The sequence below is a fragment of the Carya illinoinensis genome, chromosome 3 (assembly GCF_018687715.1).
Source record: "Carya illinoinensis cultivar Pawnee chromosome 3, C.illinoinensisPawnee_v1, whole genome shotgun sequence".
Taxonomy (NCBI): Eukaryota; Viridiplantae; Streptophyta; class Magnoliopsida; order Fagales; family Juglandaceae; genus Carya; species Carya illinoinensis.
This window is the reverse complement of record NC_056754.1, coordinates 41,758,664-41,785,465: the sequence shown is the minus strand read 5'-3', so window position 1 is coordinate 41,785,465 and position 26,802 is coordinate 41,758,664. Positions and strand designations below refer to the sequence as shown.

General features: G+C 35.6%; 1 long non-coding RNA gene and 1 pseudogene across 1 annotated transcript; one reads left to right on the top strand and one right to left on the bottom strand.

Annotated features, from left to right (window-relative positions):
- Positions 1-1,992: 1,992 nt before the first annotated feature.
- LOC122304265 lies at positions 1,993-25,201 on the bottom strand (annotated as a pseudogene).
- Positions 18,362-23,958, top strand: LOC122304266. Its single transcript, XR_006240976.1, has 5 exons — positions 18,362-18,760; positions 19,894-20,143; positions 20,596-20,804; positions 22,049-22,226; positions 23,642-23,958. It is a non-coding gene; the product is annotated as an uncharacterized LOC122304266 (long non-coding RNA).
- Positions 25,202-26,802: the final 1,601 nt, after the last annotated feature.

Sequence of the window (26,802 nt, the reverse complement as noted above, 5' to 3'; positions counted from 1 at the left end):
TTCATATTGTTCGGACAAAAGTGTCGGTTCGAACAAAAATTTTATCATTCGAGCTAGATTCCAAGACAACATTTTTTTGTCTAAAAAAAAAAATCCGTTCAAACGGTTCAACTAGTTCCACCCAATTTCGTTCCTAAAAGTACTTTTTGGCTTAGACGGTCTTTCAGAGACAAAACAAAAACAATTTTTTCGTCTCCAAATACTTCTAGATACGAAATTTGAGTTTTTTGAGACAATTTTTTGTCTCCAAAAACCAATTCTCTTGTAGTGTATTACACCTATGATCTTCCTTGTACCACAAATGTATCACCCATTTTTTGGGATTCCAATACTATATCTATTGCAAACTGAGGAAACTTCAACTAATAAAGATTCGCATCCGTCATCTCTTATTATTTGTAATCGTGGTTGGAAGTTTCCACTAATTTCATGCCATTAACATGAATATCTTGATCTTTTCTTTGCAATGCCTGTGACAAAACATGTATAACTCCCAATGTACTTTTCATCAAAGGTAAATTGACTACAAATTCAAAAGAGTGCAACGAATATGGTAAGTCGTCTCTGTTTCAACCCTATGTTGTGAGCTTGAACCAACATCTACATGATTGCAAGCACATCAATCACCGACAAAAACATAATAATCAAATTTAATAATGTGAGCCCCAAGGTGTATAACTAGATCGTTAACACAAGTTTCTCGATTCAAATCACGCTCACTATGAAGTTCAGTACCCTTACTTAATTCTTCATTAACTTTAATAATCTGTCTCTCTCGAAGAAGAATGGTTCAGCATTTGCATGAAAATCCAGCATTTAACAAGCCGGTAACGTCCAAGTTGAAAAATGAAGCAATTAAAATTAATATTTCCTTTTGCAAGAGCCATGTACATACACGTGTTAATTGAAGTTGATGAGCAAAGCAATTAACATATATAGTAAGCATGTTCATTTCCTTTAACAATCAAACTTTTTATGCCAATGAAATAGATTTTGCATCACAACTACCTTGTCCTTTTAATCTTGATATACTCAATCTATGTTTGGAGAAATAGATTTTATTGCTTCTTTAAGTGATAAAGCATTAGTATTTGTGACATCATGTGCAATACCAAGAAAGCATTCTTTCACGTGTCCTATTTTATCAACGTAGAATAAAGCAACAACCATTTTTCCACTTTTTCCACTTCTTTTTAAGACATCGAATGGTGTATACTTGTTAAAGATTTACTCCATCAAATGTGTTGAAATTAGGACTATATTTCATCAAATTGCTCTATATGTGTAGAATGTTGATCAAACTTCTAAAGCAGATTTTAATTACTGAGTTTTAACTAGTTTTGGAGTTATAGAAGCGTTTTCCCACTTTTAGGATTATATTCTCCAAAACCATTCATGAGTTTTGATAGACTGGTTTAGTAGGAAACATTATGCTCTATTTAAGTAGATGCAATACAAAATTTGGATCAGCTTAGGCCTAATTCTGTACCTAGATTGAGCTAAATGTGTACGCTTCTATTAAAACAAGAGCAACTCATGAGATCATAGTGGATTAACCCCAGTTGCGATTTAACTATCGCTCACACAAAATAGTTTAATATTGTATTAATTATGGTTTTGATGGGCACAATTTCTAATTTTGATGTAAAGAACTAAGTTTATATCAATTATAATACCTTTAAAATACCCATACTCCCTTAATTTACCCGTATTCGTAGTATATTTCTAGCTTTGCATGTGTTTCTTTGAAAGCATTTTCATTGTCAAGTCTTCTCAAACAATAGGGCACTAGTCGAGATAATAAGCATACTATGGAAAAGGTTTACATACATCAAGTGAAAGGAAATCGCAGAATTTACGCATCTAGATTTTGAATAGTAAGAATTGAAATGACTTGAAACAAGTAGTACAGAAATGACTTGAAACAAGTAGTACACTATATATATTGCATGCGAGGTAGTGGACATTGTATTTGATTATGATATATAAACTCTATGCGGTCGGATAAGAGGCCTGCATAGCTATACCACATAGGCCTTCCTTTGCATCAACATCTCTTTGCATCCTTATCTACCCTTATTCACCCCATTATGTACCCCAAGAGTTCTTCACCAATCAATATTTGGTCCCATCATTGGTAACCCATAACCAACAACAGTGAAGCCATGGTCTAGGCTAGTACCACAGTGAAGCCTGTGAAAATTCCACTTGAATAGACTTGGAAGTCAGATCCTCTAGCATCTATGGCAACAGAAATTGGCTGATTAGCTACAGCCTTAAGAAGTGCCTTCTCACTGTTGGCTGGCACATATTCATAGCCATTTATGTTGGCTGCATGGTTAGCTTCAACCTTTGTTTTGAAGGTTCCATCAACAGCCATGTAAGGATAGTTGGCATTCATAGTGAGACCATGATTTTGTTGGATGAATTTGAAAGCGTTGTCCATCAAACCACCGCTACAACCTTACTCCACTCCTTTAATGTCACAGTCAACCAGCTCTTGCTCTGACAAAGAGATTAGTTTACCACTTTTTAGCTTAGTAATTCCTTCCACGGCTGCCACTGTTGAAAATGCCCAGCAACATCCTACATTTCATCATCAGAAAGTGTTAGAAACATAAAGTGGACATAGTTCATATCCAAATTAGACACTTACCACATTGGCCTTGGTCTATAATGTGTGTTACAAGTCCCTCACTACAAGAAAACTAAGCTTTAGCCATGATTTTTTTCTCCGTGACCAAAGCATGTGGGTAATAGTGGGTTGAAGACACAAAATGACTCTGCCGCAATAGATTCTGTCAAATGTCACCACATTTCGTTTGACAGGTGAAAAATGGTGGTTAAAAGTGACATATTGCGACAAAATTATTAGTTCGAGTTAACAGATTGATTTTTTCCCTTTTGTTTGCCCTAAGAGATTTAGCTTCGACAAATTGAGTTCATGGTAAAAAACACTTTATAGAGTTCTCTGCTGCGGAAAATTGAGACTTCAGCCCTACCTAATTTCTATTCCCAAATCCCACACCGCCGGCACCTTTTTCCCTCGAAATTCAATTTCCGTGGACCCAACCGAGCTTCCTCCTTCTCTCATCTTCACCATTTTCATTCTCACTCTCCATCTCCTCTTCACCATTTTCGTTCAACCTCGTGTCCAGAAACTCCACCAAGGATTTCACAACATCATTGTCACAGGTGAGTGCATCATGGTTCTCTCTCTTATTTTCTTTGCTTCATTTTCTTTTTGGGCATTTGAGATTAACAAATTTATGTCGCATGGTGCCTTGAGCCCTTCATTCTCTGGGTTTTGTTTCTTTTCATCTGAAGTGTAATAAAGGCTGCTCCTTTTCTTGGTAGTACTCCATTTATGGGGGCTATTCATTTCTAGTTTGTTCTATATGTCTTACTTCATTTTCCCGTTCTTTCGTTCTACTTTTCTTTTTGCATATATGTTTGATTACATGCTTTTTCTTCTTAGCTTTTATGGGGTTTTTTTTAGTTTATAACGTTGTTTCAAGTGCTATTTCACCTTGTCTATGTAACTGACTGATTGCGTGGTTGGGTGCTTCACTTTCGTAGTGATTTCCAAGCGAATATATGTGGATTTTACCTGTAGCATTCTGTGTGCTTGTTGTTTTGGTTCTATTTTCTCCATTTTTTCTTAGACACAAGGATCGGGTGATAATGCTATTTTTGTTGTAAACTCTAAGCACAAAGCAATTCAGAAAAAATATCTAAAGTATTATTGAATTTAAAACAAGCTGTTGGCTTATATAAGCCTTACAAAGAGATAAAATTTGAAACAAACAACCCACTTTTTACTAATTCTAGTAACGTGGTAAATGGCTAAGGAAATGGTTAGACTCTACCTACATGTCCTAAATAATAGGATTTATTAACTGAATGAACTTTGACAACTTCAACTATAACTCTAACAACCCCAAAAAATTTCTCCCTTTTTTCTTAGACACTTCACATAAGAAAAATTATGTGATAAACCCTCTTGAGCTTCTCTTATCAGTAACATCAACATCATGCACCCCAACTTTGACCAAGCATCCTACTTGAACACCATCCATATAGGCTTTACATGCCACCAGAAGATAATCATAATACTATAAGAATGAAGGTTATAATTGCTTACTCTAGTTTTAATAGTAATCTTTTTTTTCCCAATCAGTTGCTTACTCTGTTTTTACAATATCAATGACATTCCTACACAAATACATTCCTTTTCCTATTTGGTATAACAATTAGCAAGGTACCTTTAGAAAATTCATAATACTATAAGAGTTAGTCAAAATTGATACCATTGAATGAGATAGTGACAGAATTGCCACTAAACATGACGAATCTGGAAAGTGGCAAATATTCTTGTAGATTGACCAATGTTTCCAATATTATTGTATACATTGCTGAAGTCCATAAGCATATAAAAGTCACAAATTTCAAAACAGCATCCTCTCTCCTTTCCATTGCTGAATGGAAAGGAGAGAGGATGCTATCCCAGATGCCAAAATCAGCTCTCTCTTTTTTTAAGCCAACGTATGAATTTATGAGCCGGTAGGATTTTAGGGCAATTAAACAAGACCAATCTTTAATTGGTTTTGCTGTTTTTGCTGCATGTAATACCTACATCAGAAGTTAACTTGATTGAATTCCATACTCTTTTCCATACCACCAATCCACTGAGTCACACATTCTCTCAGACCAAAACCAGTGAAGTTTGGTAGTATGTGCATGCCACTGGTTCGGCCATAGTTGAAATGAATATATACCTGCTCAGAGCAACATTACCCAAATCCAGATAAATGCAAAAGATGATTTCAACAAGCAAATGCCTTCAATCATCCACCATTTACATAATTTGAATGATGCCAAGGTGCTTGAGACTTCTATTCAACTAACTATGAATTTAAAATGCCACAGTTAATAAAGTATTAACCACATTGAACACGGTTGAATGTATTATTCATAGATAGTAAATAGAGAATTTGGCAGAGAATTACTTTGTGGGTCATGCAGTTTTGCTGTCAGCTAGAGAGAGACTGTCTAAATCACATGTTGGGATTGCTTTGTTGTTATATGGTAGGTCACCATATTATTCCCTCTACAATTGCTCATATGAATATATTGCAACTGTTCATATTAACTTAGTGATGGGATAATTTAAATATAAATCAAGTTGTGATTACTTGTGCTTTTCTCATACGTGTTTTCTTTAGGTGAAAATGTAATGGGCAGGTTTATTTCAATGGTGTTGTGATGTAACTGAATGTATTTGTGATGGGAAAAAAGAGTAATTTTTGTTAAGTATGTGATGGGTAGAAATATGTTTGTCAGCTTTGTGTTTTTTAATTTGTAACTGAATATATTTGTGGTGCACATAAATATGGTACTGCATGTATTTGTGGGCAGTTTGGTTTCAACTAATAGAACAAAAATCATAACATAAATATCGAGCATTTATTTATTTACATACGAAGCAGTTGACATTGGACTGGGAGCCCCGGTATGATCAATCAAATACTACTTGTCTTCCCTTAGAGCTATTTGTGATCACATTGTCTACAAACTTGTTTAGATTTATATCAACATGAAGTTATTGCATATATATATATATATATATAACTTGGTAGGATTAATGTTAATCAAGTTTGTTTCCAACAAGGACTACCGGCGCAGTTGATAGACCTTAATGCCTCAGCTCAGGAATCCATTGCATTTTGGAGCCAATAATAAATCGAATGTGTAATTAGTCGACTAATACCTGAATTAAGAACTTGAATCACAAATTTAGTAGTGGCTTAATTTTGGAAAAAAACACAATCATTTTGTTTTAAGTTTTTTATGGGAAACCTTCTTAGATATATTTTCATATCTAGCTTTTCTGATTATTGAGAAGGCCAGCAAGAAAAAGTGCGCACCCCTGTAACTCAAAGGCCTCAGCCTGTTATAATCCTCCTGCATGATCTGATACATATCTATGCACGGTATTTCTCAACCCTAGAAATTAAAGATTCAGCAAAATTTTCAGGCATCGATTGCAATCATGACCATTCATTTATGAGTCAACATATCAGTGCCCAAATAATATTTTTTCGGGCTTTTGATGTTGGTGCATGTCACCATAATATTGGAGGTTGAGGCATGTATATTATATATATATATATATATATATAATATGATTGTGGGATATATTGTGGTCTTGGCTCAGTTGGGATATATATGATGAGATTAGTTTGTCGAGGACCCACACAATCGCATTGTAATATACTAAGTACTATCTACTTAAATTATTAATGTAAGTAACTAGCTTTGTCATGAAGTTCCCTTTACTATTGCAGCAAGTAGAACAAGGTAGGTATGCCTCAATATGTAAATAATCTTTTAGCCTTCTACAATAGCAAAACGTCTCTATGCATGCCACTATTAATATGGGTTTTGGGTTTTTTTGGAGGATAGGGAAAATAGGACTTATTTAAAAATCTCAGTGATTCTATCTTGTTTATAGAAGGATATTTTTCTTACTGCCATGTATTGATCTGAAACAATTTTTTAAAATGAGGCTAGATACACAGAACTAGATTTTGGAAGAAGATTATAATTAAACGCAACTATGAAAAGAGCCAAACAAAGTTAATAATGTGCAAATTCTGTACATGCCTCTATACTGTCTATCGCAGTTGCTTATATTTGAATGTTTAGATTGTACCGATTTTATTCTAATGGGTCTTCATTACTGTCTAGTGTACATTATCCAGTAGTGTATTAGTAAACTGGTCATAAAAATTCTTAAATGGCCTCTATTTGGGTATATACATGAAACTTCAGTTACTAGCAATATAATTGTCAAATTATTGGTCCATGAAGTCAAGACGTGTTTAGATTGTTTACTTCCTACAACCCTCTATCAGAAAGCACTTATGTAGTGATATGTTTGGTTAGTGCCCTCGGTTATGATATTGAATTAGACATTGAAATTTTGCCCTTCTTTGGCTTTACAAGGTGTTGCCAATTTCATTACCTCTTTCTTGGAGAACATAGAGTTTAGACTCTTTAAAGGCACCTTTGCTTCAAGTATGGTGCATATTTATAATGAGTTTACATATGCCATACATTTTATTTTTTCTTTATGAATATTTATTTTTTTGACTATGTTGCAATGCATAAACTAAACCATGGTTGATCATCCCATATGCAAATATGCTTTATCAGATTAAAGTAGATGTGTTTAAAATCTTTTGCACCGATCGTAACCTGCAAACATGTTAGTGTCAATTGTGGAGATGGTTATATAGCTGGAATCATGGTGTGAAAAGATATGTCCACCATGTTGTTACAGAATTATAACTTGTTTTGTTAGATCACATTGTCGTTGTTAATGTAAATTCTGGTTGTGAGGTGTAGGCTGTTGCTGGGGTTGGAGGAGATTATCTTTATCATTGCAAATCTTTTAGGCAGTGACTAAATTTGGAATGTCAGTATTTAGAGTACTATTTGTGGTACAAATGTTTAACAAGGGACTAGCACTTTGGATGAAACCGCTGCCTAACTAAACTCCCTAGACATGGGTAAATCTGGTTCCCAACCCTTGGAAACCCACTTGGGAATTGTCTCCCTTATTGTATTGAAGAAATGAAATATAATTTATGTCACATGTACATTTATTATTTACAGGATTTTGCAAATGTTGTTTCCCTAGAGCTTACTTTGCATATATATATATATAAGTATAGGCAATTAGCAATGAATTGATGTATAGAGCAAAAGTTATTCTGAATTCTCTTAATTTCTAAGTGTTGTTCATATATATACTCTTGATTTCTGTGTTGCTCATACATATATGTACATGCATATATATGTGGTGGATGGTAATTACTAGGAAAGTAGCGTGGAATGTGTGTAGTCATTGCCCAAATAATATTAGTTTTGTCAAATCTTTTTTTTTTTTCAAGAATGTAAGATTTAATTTACCAAAGTTCAATTGAAAATAATATATAAATAGTTGGAAATAGAGAGTAGGGCATATCACCAAGAATGGGCACCTTACAATCATGTGACTACTTACCCGGCTGTCCAACACTACCCTTTCAATTGTTCCATAGGAAACGTCAACATTTTTCAACTATGATGTTGGTGCCTCCTTTCAATATCATAGACCTAACACCTTTACTCCATACAATGTTGTCGATCAGTCCACTCCATCGAAACATTTTATAAATATGATATTTTGCTGTTTTCCTTCAACTAGTTTCATGATAAACCATTACAAACTTTCATTGTACCCATAATCTAGCACGAATTTCCTCATATCCTTGTTAACTTGTACAATTCCCTATGACTCAACCAGATGGATAAGGCTTCAATGCATATTAAAGATAGATTGCATTCCAACGAATATACTGAAGGGGTTAAACAATTCATAGATGTGGCAAAGGCCCATGCACCTGGTAGAGAGTGCATTAGGTGTCCATGTCAGAGATGCCGAAATCGAACTTTCCATCATATTGCTATAGTTGAGGATCACTTGTTCATCGTAGGTATTGATACATCTTATACGGCATGGATATTCCATGGTGAGGATGAAATTTTGCTAGATGCCACAGTTTCAGACGAAGAAATGCCTGATGCCTATAATTACAATGACTACATTGATGATGTAGACGAGACGTTAGATGACATCCGTGTCGAATCCTTTATGGATAATTCTAGTAGATCATAATTTAATTCAGATGAAGGGCCTTCACGACACACATCTAATACTTCGATAAACCCTAACATCGACGAGTTGCTAGACAATGCAAGAAAGCCACTTTATCCAAACTGCACAAACTTTTCAAAACTTTCATTCATAGTCAAGTTGCTTCACATAAAGACAGTTGGTGGCTGGACTGTAAAGTCTTTTGACATGGTTATAAAGCTTTTGCAAACAGCATTTCCTCATGCACTGTTCCCGACCTCATACCACGACGCTCGCCTCTTACAACAGGATTTGGCTTTTAGTAATACAAAGATACATGTATACCCAAATGATTGTGCCTTGTTTTAGAAGGATCGTACTGATAAAGATGAGTGCACATCTAAGTGGGCCTCAAGTACAAGTAGACAATGGAGGATACCCCAAAAAGTCCCTTTTTGGTTGCAAAGGCTATTTATGTCAAAGAAGACTGCCCAAGACATGAGATGGCATGTAGAAGAGCATGTTGACGATCCCAACTTCATGAGACATCCCACTAATTCTAGGGTATGGAAAGACTTTGATAACGAACATGCTTGGTTTGCCCAAGATCCTCGTAATGTAAAACTTGGTCTAGCGAGTGATGGGTTTAACCCATTCAATAACATGAGCAAACCGTACAGCATTTGGTCAGTGCTGCTTATGTCTTACAACTTGCCCCCTTGGTCATGCATGAAAGATCCATACTTGATAATGTCGTTGTTAATCCCTGGACCAAAGGCACCGAGAAATGACATTGATGTGTTCTTGCGTCCCCTAATAGATGAGTTGACAAAATTATGGGAAGGGGGAATTCGTACATTTGATGCATACAAACGAGAATCATTTCACTTGAGGGCAGTATTGCTTTGGACCATCAATGACTTCCCTACATTTGCAAATCCTTCAGGGTGGAGCACAAAGGGTAAGATGGCATGCCCTACATGTAACTTAGAAACAGATTCGCTATGGCTTGTGCATGGCTGAAAACATTGTTATATGAGCCATCAGTAGTGGTTGGTCCTAGATCACAGTTGGAGAAGGAAAAAGTCAGCTTTTAATGGTAATGAGGAACACCGTCTCCAACTTAAAATAATAGCGGGACAAGTTTTAATGGATCAATTACAGGAGGTCTCAAATGTGCAGTAATCATCAAAGAAGAAGAAACGTATGCCCAATGAACTTAATTGGACAAAAATAAAGTATCTTCTTTGAGCTTCCTTATTGGTTAGAGTTGGGATTGCAACATAACTTGGATGTAATGCATATTGAGAAAAACATTTGTGATAACGTTTTGGAAACCTTGATGAATATTGAAGGCAAAAGTAATGACACCGTTAATGTGCGTAAGGATTTGGAGGATCTTGGACTAAGGAAAGGATTAAATTTACATCATGAGGGTAATCATACTTCTATGAGTCTTGCTTGTTTTATGTTAAATGTAGATGAGCAAAGGAGATTTTGTGCACGTTTGTCAGAAGTTAAATTTCCTGATGGCTTTGCCTCAAATATTGCCCGGTGTGTCAATGTTAGTGAAGGAAAAATCATGGGAATGAAGAGCCATGATTATCATATCTTCATGCAATATTTGTTGCCGGTTGTTATTGGTGGGTACCTATGACCTGATGTGCGCCGATCTTTAATAGAGTTGTGCTCATTTTTCAAAGAATTATGTTCATGAACACTAAACATAACAGTATTGGAACAGCTTCAAGCTAATATTCCTATCATTCTATGCAAACTAGAAATGATATTCCCACCTGTATTTTTCGATATCATGGTGCACGTCGCTATTCACCTGCCAGATAAGGCTTTGTTAGCAGGACCTGTTCAATACAGGTGGATGTACCCTTTTGAGAGGTACATGGGTAAGTTCAAGTGGTATGTCCGTAACAAAGCCAATCCAGAAGGCTCAACTGTTGAGGCATATTTGCATGGCGAGTGCCTCACATTTAGCTCTATGTACCTTAATGATATCGAGGCTAGACATAATCGAGAGGAACGGAACAGTGACACAGTTGGACTAAGCTCCCATGAGCCAAGTTTATTGATTTTTTCCCAAAAGGTGCGCCCGCTAGGGGCAGCAAGAATGGCAAAATTACCTGACGCACTTTTGGCCAAGGTCGCATGGTACATCCTTAATAATTGCCCAGAGATTGAGGACTATATAGAGTAAGTGCATCCTCATTCTCCACATCAGCATTCTATTTTGTTTAATTGTAAGTGGATACGTTATTAATGCATATAATTTTTTGTAGTGATCACTCTAATAAGATGAAAGAAGATGACCCAATTAACTTCGAGCATAGGCACCAAAGTTAATTCTCCACGTGGTTCAAAACATGCGTAAGAATTCTCTTTTTTCATCTACAAACATATCCCTTTATAGTAAGCTTATAGTCATTAATATGGGTTATCCTATGTCAAATATCCATTTTAGATTGCTGAGTTGCATGCAATGACTCCCCCCAAGGTGACCGATGACATATTTGCATTAGCATGTGGTCCAGATTCACTAGTCGCATCATATGCCGACTGTATAATGAATGGAATTCCGTTTCAGATGAAGGAGCTCGAAGGGCGTCGCCGCACCCAAAACAGTGGGGTTGCTGTTCATGGCGACCATCAAGGATTACCTGTTGACTTCTATGGTTTGTTGCAAGACATCATAGAATTACGCTATATGGGTTGGTTTAAGTGTTTCTTGTTTAAATGTAATTGGTGGGATATTGGCGACACGAGAAGGGGGATACATGTTGGGGATCACTTCACAAGTGTCAATACTTCTAGGCAATGGTATAAAGATGAGCCTTTCGCCCTTGCATACCCAGCGTTGCAATTGTTTTACATCAAGAACCTGACCTTGGGGGGGAAGTTGGCACGCGATATATAAGATAACAAATGGGAATGTTTACAATATTCATCAAAAGGCCTTGGACTTGCATGATGATTATGAGTCCGACACTCTTGAAACAGAAGACGAGAGTGACACTGATGATACCCATTATGGTTCTGTTAATGAAACTATCCTGGAGACGCTTAATCCACTAACCTGACTGGATGAAGACCGCTTGCCAGTTGATCTATCTACCATCTCACGAGTGCAATTGTCTAGAGAAAGTGACGATGAGGCATTCAGTGATCATGATGAAAACATTAACGATGGAGCTTGGATGGAGAACATTGATGTTGTAGATTGCAATGGCACTGATTGAAAACCTCAAATTCATTATGATCCATTTGATAATGGATAGTTTATCTTATCCTATTTTCTTGATAATGGTTTCTCTAATTATATATAATGTTAATCGCTTATACATAGCTATTTATAAGGAAATTAAATGCTATGTATTATTTATTTCACCATACATGCAAATATATTCACGAGGGTTTTTGCCAATTGCATAAGTTTTTCTTATTTTGTTATAGTACTATCTATGTACCATCATGAGGGTATATATTTAGCTAATATTGGTGCCTGACTTGGTTTTAATTTCCTCCATTTGCAGATAGCCCGTGACTTGACTCATTGTTCCATATCATATCCACACTTCAAGGAAGCCCGTGTGAAGGCATAAGTTCATTGAAGCAGTGGTCCATTTTGTAAGCTTTATTTACTTTGATGTGCAATGATGAAAATTAGTTCTCAGCAGGATTAGTGCATTTTCATATTCTGAATGTTTACAGTTATTCAAAAGCATGCCGTTTGGAATATAACATACATATGAAGTCCCTTGCCATGCTTGAAATTAATGACTCTAGCTTCACTAATAAATTCCATAGGATTGATCTTATTTAAATGCTTTAATCATCACCAAAAAATCACTTTCAAGATCAATATAAAATACCAAAGTGGACACTAAACTGGAATCTTCTAGTCGTATCAAAAGTTCAATAGATGGCAGGACATCTACCTCTTAAATCCATCTACATTCAGCTTTAAGAAGCCACTGGTGGTGGCGTCCAGCAGGATATTTCTTGTTGCCTGGGAACCTGTATCTTCCAAAGTGTAGTCCATAGTTTTAATGATTTATGGGAGCTACATATGGACCATATTGAACAGTCCTACCCAAGTGAGGTCATTCACTCAATTAACAACTTCAAAGCACAAGGAAATTACTTTAATTAGACACACTTAAAAAGTTTTATTGTAATATTGTGTTGGGTCTAAAATACACATGGAAGAATTGGTAGACTTCAATGGTCTTTTTTAGGGGTGTACAGAAAACTAAGCAGCCGACCAGAATCGACCTCAGGACGCCGGAACCGGCGAAGAACCGGTCGGCGGTCGGGAGAAAATAACATAAACCGATTTCGGTCAGTTCGGTGTACGGTTTGGCTCTGCAAAAACTGAAAAATCGGCCGATCGAACCATTACATTTTTTTCCTTTTTCTATAAATAAAACGACATTGTTTCACTTAAGTGAGTGAAACGGCGTCGTTCTTTGATCTTTATGTTTCAAAGTAATAAAGTAAACGGCGTCGTTTTGTATTAGGGCAAAACTACCCCTTTGCTCTCTCGGCTCTCACTCTTCCAGCAACCCAGTGATTCAGTCCATGCCGTCTGGGTCTCCCTCTCTCCCAATTCTCTCCTCTCAGTTCTCGATTCTCCAGCAGTCCAGCGGCCTTCTTCCCCGTCTGACCTCTCCCTCTCTCTCGATTATCTCCTCTCGGCTCTCTCCCGATTCTCTCCTCTCAGCTCTCGGTTCTCGAAGCCTCCGGCCCTCCGTCTAGGTACCCTTCGTCCCTTCCTCAGCTCGACGCCGACGCCTTCCATGGCATTTTGAAAGATAAATCTCTTAAAATTTTACTTGATTTGAGATTTGGGAAATTTGTTGGTGTTGCCGTGTTTGTTTGTTTGCTTTCAAATGATGTTAGTTAAATTTTATATTTATGAAAATTAAATTGGTAGAGGAATTAAATTAAATTCATGATTTGATAATATAGTGAGCTGACTGAGCTGCCGTCCATTAGCATGAACCAAATAGTCACTAGTTAGTGACTAGTGAGCTCATGATTAACATGGAAATTTATAATCCGAATGTTGAAGTTAATTGCAAGTCCTTTCTAGCCATTTGTCCAGTGTCTTTTGTTTCATGATACGATCCTCAAATGACTGATATTAACACGTCAGTAATTTGAGGACCAAACTCATAAAAGAAGGGTTAATTGATTTTGAAGTTAATTAAATTTAATTTTTGGAAATTTGTTTCTTATTTAATTTTGAATTTAATTTTTCAAATGTTAGATGGATTTCTCGTCAACTCCAATTGATCTTGATAATGATGAATAAACTGTTAATTTGGGAGAGACCCAAACACCAAAACCATCAAGTGCCCCTAGTAGTACTTGTCCACTTCCTAGGAAACGGAAGGGGAAGGACCCATCAGTTGTTTGGGATAATTTTACTAAAGTTAAGGGTTGTCCCGAAGATGATCCGAAGGTGAAGTGTAACTATTGTGGCAAGATTTATGCTTGCTCAAAGAGGAATGAGACTTCAACTATGCAAAATAACTTATCTGCATGTCCAAGAAATCTTTATAAATGTGGGCCTCTAGATAGATATCAATAAACATTGATGGGTGAGGCAAGACTCAAGGAGGGGATTGAAGAGAGTGATAGTAGCGTCGTAAAAAATCTTGTGACCCACAAATATAATGAAGATGCAGTGAGGTTGGCCATTGCGGAAATGGTAATTATTGATGAATTGCCATTTAGAATTGTTGAAGGACTGGCTTTAGGAAGTTGGTTTGGTTACTTGAACCAAAATTTAAAGTATCATGTCGTGTCACAGTTGCAAGAGACTATATGAAATTGTTTACATTTGAAAAGGCGAAGCTTAAAAAATTGTTTAAAGATGGGGAGATAAGGGTTTCATTGACTACTGATACATGGACATCGATACAAAATCTGAATAATATGTGTCTAACTGCCCATTTCATTGATAATGATTGGAAGTTGAAGAAAAAAATCATTAATTTTTGTTTGAATCATTGAGGGGATACAATTGGAAAATATATTGAATCGTGCCTCCTTGATTAGGGCATTGATAAGATATTTACTGTGACTGTTGATAATGCTAGCTCAAATGATACTGCAATTTCTTACTTGAAGCATTTTTTTACGGGGAATGTGTTGGGTGGAAAGTCCATGCACTTGAGATGTTGTGATTATATTTTAAATCTTGTCGTGAACAATGGTTTAAAGGAATGTAATGATACCATCACAATGGTTAGAAATGCAGTTAGATATGTGCGCTCCTCCCTTGCTAGATTAGACAAGTTTAAGAAATGTGCAGAAAAAGAAAAAATTGATTGTAAAAAAATGTTGTGTCTTGATGTGCAAACCCGATGGAATTCAACTTACATGATGTTGGATGCGGTTGAAAATTTTGAAAAGGCTTTTAGGCGGATGGAAAGTGAGGATTACAATTTTTTGTCTTACTTTAATGAGGGACACATAGGGCCTCCTAAATCTAATGAGTGGTAGACAGTGCAAGTTTTTGTGAAATTCTTGAAGATGTTCTATGATGACACTTGTCAATTTTCTGGGTCCTTTCATGTCATGGCAAATACAAGTTTTGTGGAGATTTTCATGCTTCAAAAAGAATTGGTTAGGCTGAGTCAGAGTTCTAATAGTTGTTTGATGAACATGGCCATAAGCATGAGAACGAAATATGATAAGTATTGGGGTTCATTAGATAAGATGAACTTATTGTTATTGGTTGCTGTTGTGCTTGATCCTCGAAATAAGTTAGGGCTTCTCACCCGTAACTTGAAAAAAATTTATGATGAGACTCGAGGATTACATTTGGTGTCTAATGTGAGACAGTTACTATTCAACTTATACGATGAGTATAATGCTACATTTGGTTCTACCTCGAGTAGTCGAGAACATGTACCCGCTACGACATCTATACCCACAAGAGAAAGTGAAGAAGAGTCACAATTGTATATAGATTGGTATGAGCCAGATAACGAGACTGAATCTACTGCTTCTAAAATAGAGGTAGACCGATATTTATCAAATGGTTGTGAGACACTCAGTTCATCTTTTGATTTGTTGATCTGGTGGAGATAAAATGAGGTTAATTATCCTATATTTGCAAGGGTTGCACGAGATTTGTTAGCCATGCATGTTTCCACTGTTGCCTCAGAGTCAGCATTTAGTACAGGAGGGCGTGTACTTGACCAGTTTCGTAGTTCATTGGCTCCGAAAACAGTTGAGGCACTTATTTGTACTCAGAATTGGTTGCGACATCAGTCAGCGCCAATTGATCTTCGAGAGGCTATAGATAATGTGGAGAGTTTTGTGGTAGAATCTGGTAAATGTATTCATTCAATATTCATTTATTTTTATAAGTTAAATTAATTTATTTCTTGGTTATCCAAATTTATTAATATTTGATGTTTAATCTGAATTTTTTTCGTATTTATATAGAGTTGGGAGCACAATCAGGTGTCACAACTATTGAAAATTGAAGACTTTGCGAATATGGAATGGGACATTAAAGATCTAAGATTTTAATTTTAATTTGTGTTAGTTGCTTGCTTCTTACTTAAAACAATTTGTGTTGATTTGTATTTGTATTAAATATCTACTTATTTAGTGGACATTTTTATTAATTACTTAGTAGTTAAAGTTAATAGTTATTAACTAACTTATTAGATTTTAGTGTATTATTTAGTAATTACTACTGCTTACTATTATTAGTTTCTAAAACAATATTAGTTTTATGGTTTTAAACTAGTAATGAATTTTAAAAATACAAGAAGAAAAGTCTAAAATATTGTGAATATTGATTAATAAATTCAATAGATTGAGTAGAAAAAGCCCAAAAAATAATTGAAGTGAGCAAAAAAAAAAAACCATTTGAAAATGCCAAAAGGGGCCCAAAAAGAGGCCCAAAACAGCGGCCCAAACCAGGCCAAACCCCCTCTGAAAAGGGGCCCAAAACAGGGCCCAAAACAATGGCCCAAACCGGTGAACCAACCGGAATCGGTTCCGGTCGGTTCCATCCCCTTGTAAGGTCGGTGTTCAGTCGGCAAATGCAGAGAATTGGGGTGGTCAGTCGGCCGTAGGTTTGGCGCAGAGACGAACCAGAAAGGTCGATTTTCAGGCCTAGTCTTTTTGATGATATTGGTGGGGTCCACATGTCAAGTTTGGTGCTTGAACTCATGAGCAGTCACTCCTTGTTCTAAACTATCCATTTCTGACATATTCTTACATTAATCCAATTTTGATAATTCTCAAATGGTTTCATATTTACTCTAAAGAGTTTGTTGTCACATCTTACTCAATGAAATCGAATATTTCATATAAATATTTACCATTAACACACATAGAGTCGTTTGGTGCTGGATCATTGAATTGGTAAAGTTAATTGCGTTCAAGTGGATCGGTGCTCTCAACTCAAAACTCACATTACCAAAGGTTTTCAGGCCCAATGTCATTGCAGTTACCAAACTAGATTTATATATGATAATGGATATAACATGTATGGGAAACATAAGATGTACAGGAAGCATGTTCAATGCACAAGAATTGTGTCAGTCATGTAAAACCTATCTTATTGCTGCATTAAAAAAAAATGATGAACTCAATGCATCTGTAAGTAAGAGAGATGCATCCAATCAATGGGAATTAAGAAAATGTAACTATGGTTCTATAGTATTAAATCTTATAACATATTCATGGATAAGGCTTTAGGGTATGGAAAGTGTTGACCATGTTAAGTCCAGGTTTTTAAGATCATGTTTGTTTACGTTCCATATGTCTAACATAATATATAAATAGTTTGATGATTATGCTATTTAGGAATAAAGTCCAGGTCTGTTGTAAGACAATGGTGGAAATTATTTACCACCATTGTCTTAGCAGAAACCAAGTATAAGGCCGAGTGGAATATAAATCTGGAAATGTACATGCTTAGACCAAATAAAGAACTGGAAGTGTGTAACATTTGGCTAGAAAGATATGTCCCAGCTTTCATATGAATTTTAGAATGGTTTTGCAGTAATAAATCTAGCTAAAAGGTCAGTAAAGGGACACATTAAAAATATGCATAAACCAATACAGGTAATTATAGAACTTAATTGGACTGATAAATCGAGCTAAAAGGACATGAAATGGTCAAGTTAAAAAAAGGGCATATACCAAAGGAATACTATTATAGAATATTTTGGACTGTTAAATGAAACTAATTGCCGACATGAAATGGACATGTTTTAAAAAGGCACATACCAAAGGAAGTCTATTTTAATTTAATTTGTATTGATAAAGTAAATCAAATGGGCATGAAAGGGAAATGTTAAAAAATGTATAAACCAATACTAAACTAGATACATTTCCAGCTGCTTCGTTATTAAATTAAATCAAATGCTAAAGTAGATACATTTCAACTCTGGTACAAGACTTTTTGTACCAGCCTTGTCAGTTTTATCAAGGTAAGTATGGCTTTTAGTCCAATACTTACACGTGTACCATGGATTGCCAGCTGCTTGATTATTAAAACAAAAGAAAGACACATGTAAGATACATTTTAATATACAAGGCAGAGATTGCACCAGCCCATGTTGCTTCTAGCCCATTTCTTACACATGTACCATACTTTCCCAGCTGATTCATTATTAAAACTAAAGGAATACTAAACTAGATGAATTTTAATATACTAAACTAGAAGACCTTTGATGTCTGAAATATAACATTCAAACAAATTATGGATAATTACGCCAGTTGACAAATACGCAAGAAAGTATGTATTTGGGTTGAGGCGGGATTTTAAAAGGTGGATAGTAGGTGACTTGGTGCCAAGAGCTTGAAGTGACAGAAGCTTTACATCAAGCCTTTTGTGGGTACAAAAGGCCGAAATGTAAGGCAGTGCTCTGATTTCCAGTAGGATAAAGAAGCAAGTTTAAAGAAGAAGGTTTATAGTCCACATAGGAAAGGATAAGTACTCATGGAGCAGTGTCTCTTTCTTGCCTTGCTATCACCGCACGTTTCACCATCTAGCTGCCGAACTAACCAACAGAGGCGAGAAAAGTAAATCCTTTCTTTAACCCCACAATCATATTCCAGCTATTTAGGAAGCAAAGATATATTTGGTTGATGGTTATTCTGTGTGATATATCTTGTGCAAAAAAAAATGTTTTTTCTCAAGAGGCAGCATATTTGGAAAGAAATCTGAATGTCAACTCTAAAGACATCTACATCATATATGGTAGGAACTTTGATAGATATTGAGCTCAAAAAATTCATACTACATATAAGGATTAATTAGAAGAACATAGTGAAAAACATTTTCTTACTTTATTCATTGTTGGCCTATTGGTCAGTACAATAGTTTTTCAAGCATGTTTCTAAGTATAGTAAAGACATTACAGTAGCAGCATAGTGGTGTTTAGAAATCACCTCACATAAAGCCTAATGATTTTTTTCCACCAAGAGGGCTTCAGTCCAGATATGTATGCTTTCACAATAATTAAAATGAAAAAGTCCTCTAATTTTAAAAAGAGACCAGAAGTAATTCACAAATGGCTGAAACTGTTTTGGCTTCTTGGTTGTGAAGAGGCAAGTTTACTGATACACCTTGATTTTAAAGAGTCATATTTGGTTTGATCTTCCTTTGACCTTTGTGTGTTCAATTTGTTTAATGTGATAAGGTTGTGTAAAAGGACTGGATAAAGATTTGTAAGGAAGAGGGCAGTGTTAAACATGGGTGGATAGCAGCTGTCTATATCACCATTTAAAAATTCCCATATTTTTTTTGTACTTCGGTCTTTTGTTTTAGCAAAAGGGCTAATTTCATGTGTGGAACAAATTGATACCATTCATGAGCATGGTATTTCTGTAGTCATAATAATTACACAAATTATTAAGTAACAACATGTCAAAGACTAAAGATTAATATTAATAAATAGTAAAATTGAAGCACATAATTTGTGAATGAAGTAGAGAGCATCAGCATATCCTTTAAGTGATAGCGCAAGTCTTGTAAATCAGGTGAGGCATCAGCCATGTCTAGCTTGAATGCCCCCTGCTTGTTGTTCACACAATGGAAATTAGGAGTAGATAAAGTGGGAAAAAAGTAACACAAATTCGTATAGTGGTGATAACTCCTGTAGGCATGATCATGTATTGGAAAAATAGAGTTGATTGTTGTATTGTAATTGCAGGAATATAAATCGTAAGTATTAAGGGTGATATCTGGAAGAAGAGGAAGGAGGGCTTTACCTCGACCTCGAAGTCCACTCATAGTATCAACTCCTAGTGACGAAGTTCCAAATTTGGTGCCTCCGACAAGGAGCCTAAGAGATGAGGAGGATCCCATAGTTGATGTCGCACCTGAAGCAATACCAGCAGTGGGTGTCGAAGAGGCCATCCATGATGTACAACATGACAGAAATGAGGGGGAGAATTGAATAGGTTAGTCAGTTAAAGGTTATGATGTTCATAACCTCAGCCTATTACTCATTGTTGTTAATTAGGTTAGCCATGCTTCTATGTTAATAACGTGTTTATTAACTTGGTTGATATAGTTCCACCCACAAAAAAAACGTGGCCGAGGGCCTGCTAAGGGGCTTTTGAAAGGTTAAGAAAGTTGGGTAAGATCCCTTTAAATATAAAGGATGGGCATAGGGGTCCATCATGCGAAAATGCCACATTATTCAATAGTCGAGTGAGCTAGATTATAAGAGTAAATGCGGATTTGCAATATGCAAGTTGGAGTGTGGTAGACGACAAGGAGAAGCACGAGCTCATCAATTGTGTTAGAGTAGGGATTTCTCTATTATATGCCTATTGCTTGTTATTTATGATTCAAAGTGGTAATTTTTCGAGTGACAAGAAGGATGTGATATGATACAATGTCCTTGCAGGCTGACTTCATGTTGGATTGGGATAGAGAGAACCATCGCGAAGCTATAGTAAACACACTAGCTGATAGGTACAATGCTTACCATTATGAACTACACAAACACTACAAGAATTCCCTTCGCATGAGGAGGTACTAGCTGGTCAGAAGTCATCAGTGGAGCCACATGTTTGGGAGTGGCTATGTAAAATGTGGTACAGCCAAAAATTTAAGGTAAGTATGGCTAGTGTTATAATCATGATGGGAAAAGTGTGGATATTTTTTTTGTTTTTGCCTTTTACATCAATTTGCTAAGGATATTTAGTTACGTTGAGGTATTGAGTACATAAGTGTACATGACAATATTTATTCTTCCATTTTTAGGAGCAGTCTCATCAGAACAGTAATAATAGGAAAAAACAGAAGGTTAAACATATAGGTGGGAGAAAATCTTTTGTTAGGCTTATGGAAGAAAGGGTAAGATATGTAGTGTTTAAAGTGGGTGTTATGTGTTTTGATAAAAGGGATTTCTCTTAATTAACATAAATCTAACATGAAGGGTGAGGAGGCACGAAATATGATTGCATTTTACAAAGATACACACTGGTCAAGTAAGAAGGGAAAATTCATCAATGCAGAAAGTGAACACAATTATGTGAGTTAGTTGATCTGTATTCTAATTTCTAATTATATAATGAATTGTGCTAGCTGACCTAAAATCATGGTTTCCTTCTATTGTATGAAATTTCAAAATCTAATGCTAGATAGGTTAAATGAGAGAGAGACTGAAGATAATGTTGATGAAGCTGCTACTGATGCGTTCAAAGAGGTGTTAGGGTTCAAAAATAGCTATGCCCAAGCGCTGGGCCAGTCAATCATACCTGAGCCCTCCCCGTTCATGGAAAGGAACAAGGCATTTAAACGTATGGCCGAGGAGAATAAAAGGAACAAGGAAACTGCAGACTTGTACAAGAGTAAACTAGAGGCACTTTTGGGTGATATGGCTGATCTGCGCAAATATATGTCTAAGTATGACAAAGAAATACAAAACATGAGATCACTGTTGGGATCAAGTAGGGAGTCTCAACAAGAGACTCAAGGAGATGCATAGCATCTCTCATATGGGCAAGTTTTTTTAGTCAGGTCCTGGGGATTTTTGTATTTTTTGTTCCCCCTATGGAAATGGCAATGTTATAAATGCCAATGTATTTTGATGTGTAGTGTGGGAAGGTTGGGGGTGTTTTGATAAAAAAAAGGGTGGGAGGTGGTTATATAAATGGGCTTTTGTGTAGGGTATATATAACCTGGTATAATATGGAAGTACTCACTTGATATTTGGTGCATATTTACTTAGGTAATGATTTTCACCGGCATGAGTGACTATCCAATTTCATTACAATGATAAGTAGTGTTTGTAGGGCTCTAGTTATTCATTACGTAAGTCTTTTGGTTTTTACAAGATTTTTATTTTCATGCAGAGATACATCAGCATGCATCACTAGATCTGCAGAACACAATGATTCCAGTAGGGCACAATTTTCTGTGATGGAAGGCCACATTTTCAGCCTGAATCATTTTGAAATTTTTCACTACCAAGTGAAGTGAAAAATTGTGAACATAATTGCGCAAGTTCCAGATCCAGTGATGGTATATAAGGTACCTAATTTCTGACTTTCTTGGTTTCCCTACAGAATTAACTATATATAACAATGATGTTGTTATGTTGTCCAAATGATAGACCACATGTTTGTTTAAAATATATTGATTTTGGTATTGATTGGTGGGTTGAAACTGGTAATTAGCTGGAATTAATAGATGCCATGATATGTTCATGGTGGAAATTAGTCAGTTAAGCACAATCATTTAGCCAAATGTAATTTTTCCATATTGTAACAAAGATCTCAAAATTACATCTGCAATATCAAGCTTCGTATTATATATAGGCTTATGAAACAGTTAGGGTATTCAAAATAATAAAATAATTATGGTAGAGCAGGTTGCTTTAAATTTAAAATGAGGAATGTGAATGAACTTTTTGTGGGCTAGTCTTTCACGTGTTAGAGACACCACTTCCCTGGTGACCACAAAGGTGGGCATCTTTATGGATTACTTGCAAAAATAATTATATAGGGTAATGCTTTTGGTTAGGATTGGTTGCAAGGTTGGCATATTGGAGCTATGATATGCATGGTCATTGGACACAAACTAGTCCTTTTTGTCATAATTCATTCTGAATTGATGTTGATAATATGGGTTTTGAGTTCAATGTAGTACCATGCATATTGGCTAAACATGTGGAAATAGGTTCCCTGAGTTTACAATGGTGTAGGTAAAATCAAATTTGGTAACTGAAAATGGGTAAAATATGAATTAGGATGGTATTTGTATAGGAACACTTGTAAATGACCATAGGATTTTAGGGAGAATGAAGTCGGCATTATTGATAGTAAATAGTGGCATTCATTGATTTGCTGTTAAAGATTTTAAGTGAGAAAACACAATCTGAAGTTGGAAGAATGTGGGGAAGAGAACCTCAACCAGGAAATTTTCTCTTATTGGTACAGAACACTCTTTTGAGTATGATATGTTAGGATTTGGCCTTTACACATACATAGCCAAAATTGTTTTTATCAAATTTATCAAATTTATATCAAGCATACAGTCCATATGTAAATGCCATCTACCTTTATGGTGTACTTTATTGTATCCTAATAATTTAGGAAACATACTATATCAATGTGGTATAACCTAATAGTGGACTGGGAAATAATCTATTGGGTGGGAAATTAAGAATTTTCCTATGTTGTTGGATAATTTATATATTGCAGCAAGTATATGTTTGTCAGCTATATATATATATATATATATATATAATGGGAGCTTACTTTGCATACACATCCCTAGGGAAAACATTGTAAATGACCAAAATGTTGTTAAGGAATATGGTAGGTCAGAATTTCTTGTTAAGATTGAAGTCAAGTTGTAGTTTGTTGCATTGTAGGGCTACTACTGCTGATGCTAGCACTTTGAAAAAAATCATAACACATTAATGGGTGTGGCAATTTTTTCAGGTATTTTGGATTCAGCCCAACTGAAAGTTTTCTGATATAGATAGTCCTGGGTATAGCTGGTGTTTCATTTCTAGGCATCAACAATCCATAATCTCATACGTGAATGCAATAGAGCTATCAGGAGATTTAATTTGGAGCAAAGTTAAACAGCAATGATATGTAGAACTATAGTTGTTATATGGGTTTACACCAACGTATAATTTGTAATCATGCTGATGACCCTCTTCTCCTTCCCACATAGTAATCCTTAATTCCTTTCCATTTCCTTGGATGAACAGTAGAATAGGCCTGAATGTTGTAAATATTGAAGTGATATATATACACTTTTCTGATTAGTTTTGGAGTAATTTTGCTATGTATCTCACCATTGGGTATCAATAGATTATTCACTAGTACTACTTTATCAGAAAACTTTATTTTATCCATGAGACAAGTTTATCGTGGGAATAAATATATAAATGGCTAGTACTAAATAATTATAATGTATTTGTGACGGGATTGATCCATGTAAAATACTTGATTTACATGGAACTTTGTTGTGGCAATAAGCATAATACCAATTTTATTTAAAATACATTTCCCAACTGAGTATATTCATGGATATAAATATTTTCCTACAGATAAGCTTTTGTGGGAGAAAAGTAATTATAAAATTTTTTACGCGTTTTTTGCCACAAAAAACATCATGGGAATTAAGTAATTCCCACTATCAAAATCATGGGTAAATCTGCGAAGCCTTTGAAAAAGTACCTCATTAGCCACCAATATAGTAGTGGCTAACAAAACTAAATTGATTTTGCGACGGATAATGAAGCCTTTGCACGCGGAATGTTTCGTGGGGGAAAGGTATAACTAAAAATTTTACAGGTTTTTTGCCACAAATGACATCATGGATATTAAATAATTCCCACTATTAAATTCATGGGTAAATCTACGAATCCGTGGCCAAAAAGTACCTTATTTACCACCAATGTAGTAGTGGCTAATTGCTATACCCACGAGATTTAGTGGAAATTAAATTAGTTTTTGCCATGAAGGATGAAGCCTTTGAACGCGGAACATTTCGTGACTAAAACCATGTTGTCCCCACCTATTAGTGTCATCTTGGGCAATATACCTTTTGCGGTGAGTTATACGCCACAAATGTCCCACGGGCCTAATTGGTGGGTAAAAAGTTATTCCCACAAATAAATGGCTTCTCTCCATGAATCCCCCCCTCGGGGGAAATGAAATTTCTTGTAGTGCCTTCTTTCTCCAATCCATACTAGAAGGCAATGCAGTCACATTTTGATATATGAAGGAAGAAGTCTTTGTTGAGCACTCATATATGGCCCTTGAATCTATTTCTATAAGTGCCACATTTTCCTAGAATATCTTCAAACGCTTATCCTTCTCCTGAATGTTTTCATATATACGTCCATAACGAGCCATCCATTGCTCGTGCATCTCACGGATTACCACATCTTGGAGGGTGGGAGCAGCAACTTGAGAAGCCAAAGCTCCCAAAGTTAGGATCATCAAAGCCAAACAAATGCATTGGCATTGGTTAGAGAAGCCCATGGTTCATTCTGGTTGCTTCAATGATCTGATTATATGAAGTTATGACTGGAATACTTACTCTTAATACTTATATCAAGACAATAATACTCCAAGATCAATTGCATGTTATAACAACGTTAGAGCTGAAAGACTTGGCGTTTGAAATGATCTGATTTAGACAAATAAAAGAACATGTAATTTGGTTATTTTCAATCGGCATTTTGGATCTTCTTGTTACAAAGTTGTCTCTTTATGATCATATTTGTCTATATATTTATATGGGTGAAGTGTTAAATTAATATGTTCATGGGTTGATAGTTGGGGCTTACCAATGAAATCAAAACCAAAATGGTATCACCGTAACGTTTCGCTTGTTTATAAGAAAAAATAGAACACAACGTTGAATAAACGCAGTTTGATCTTTCTCCAAAGGCATTACAACGTTTCTGTTGGTTTGATAATTAGTATTCCATATAAACTAGCATTCATACATTAGTAGTACCTTAATGGTTTATCTATTCTAAGCATGTGAACATCATTTTTCAAGAGCAAGCAATCAAAAACACTTTGGATGATGTTTATACCTTTAATTGTTGAGTAATACTAGATACAGTAATAAAGTGTACAAGCTCTCCTAATTCCATTTGAAAATTGTCGGACCCACCATTAGAAATAGTTTTTCTCATATGCATCTTAGATTTATCCACTTTTTTCAAAATGAGTACCCAGAGTTTCACGCCCTAAGATTGTATAAATTATTTTCCTAATTTAGAGCCAAATGAGACTAATTACCAAATAAGATGCACATCTGCTCTAGCTGATTATAAAATCTTCTGATTAATTCTTTAGGGTAAGGTCGACCTAGAATTGTAGGACTTCTTATCTTCCTCCTATCATGTGTGTAGCATTCTTCGGAGAGGCCTAAACATATTTATAAAAATATAATACTATTTGTGATTAAATAAATATTTTAAAATTCACCCATATGAAATTATAGTAAAACAAGTATGAGTAAAAGAAAAAAAGGTTGCTCACTGTGTTCTAATTTTCACTTGAATTAAATATTAAATTGGAACCCCACATTCTTTAAGATTTTGAAAATGATTTATGAATAACTTTTAGGAAATTTTACAACAATATCTCATCCCATCTAATCTAAACTACGTAACCAAACAAAGCCTTAAATCTTTTTTCTTGAATTTTTCAAAAGGCTTACAATCTTATATATTACCATATGTTAAAAACATGTATTTTTTCTTATCTACACCACTTTATATATTTATGCAGCACGTGCATGTCACTCGTGGTGATTGCATTCACGACTTCATTCCTAACGATTAGATCCAAACCTCTTAAAAAATTTTGTAAAAAGGAACGGGTTTCTAATGAGAGAAAGTCTCCCTTCTCTCTAGGAAACAAGTTCGGTGAAAACCGTTAAGAGGGAGGTGGGAGCTCGGCTCCTCCCTCCCTCCTCTCTCTTTTCCAGTTTTGGTTTTAGTTTTCTCTTCCGCTGTGTTTGTTTTCATGTTTTATGTTAATAATAAAAGCTGAGTTTTGCTATACTTCCACGGCCTCCACCAGGCTTGGTTCCCGAGATTTCTCAACCATATTTTCACGCTACT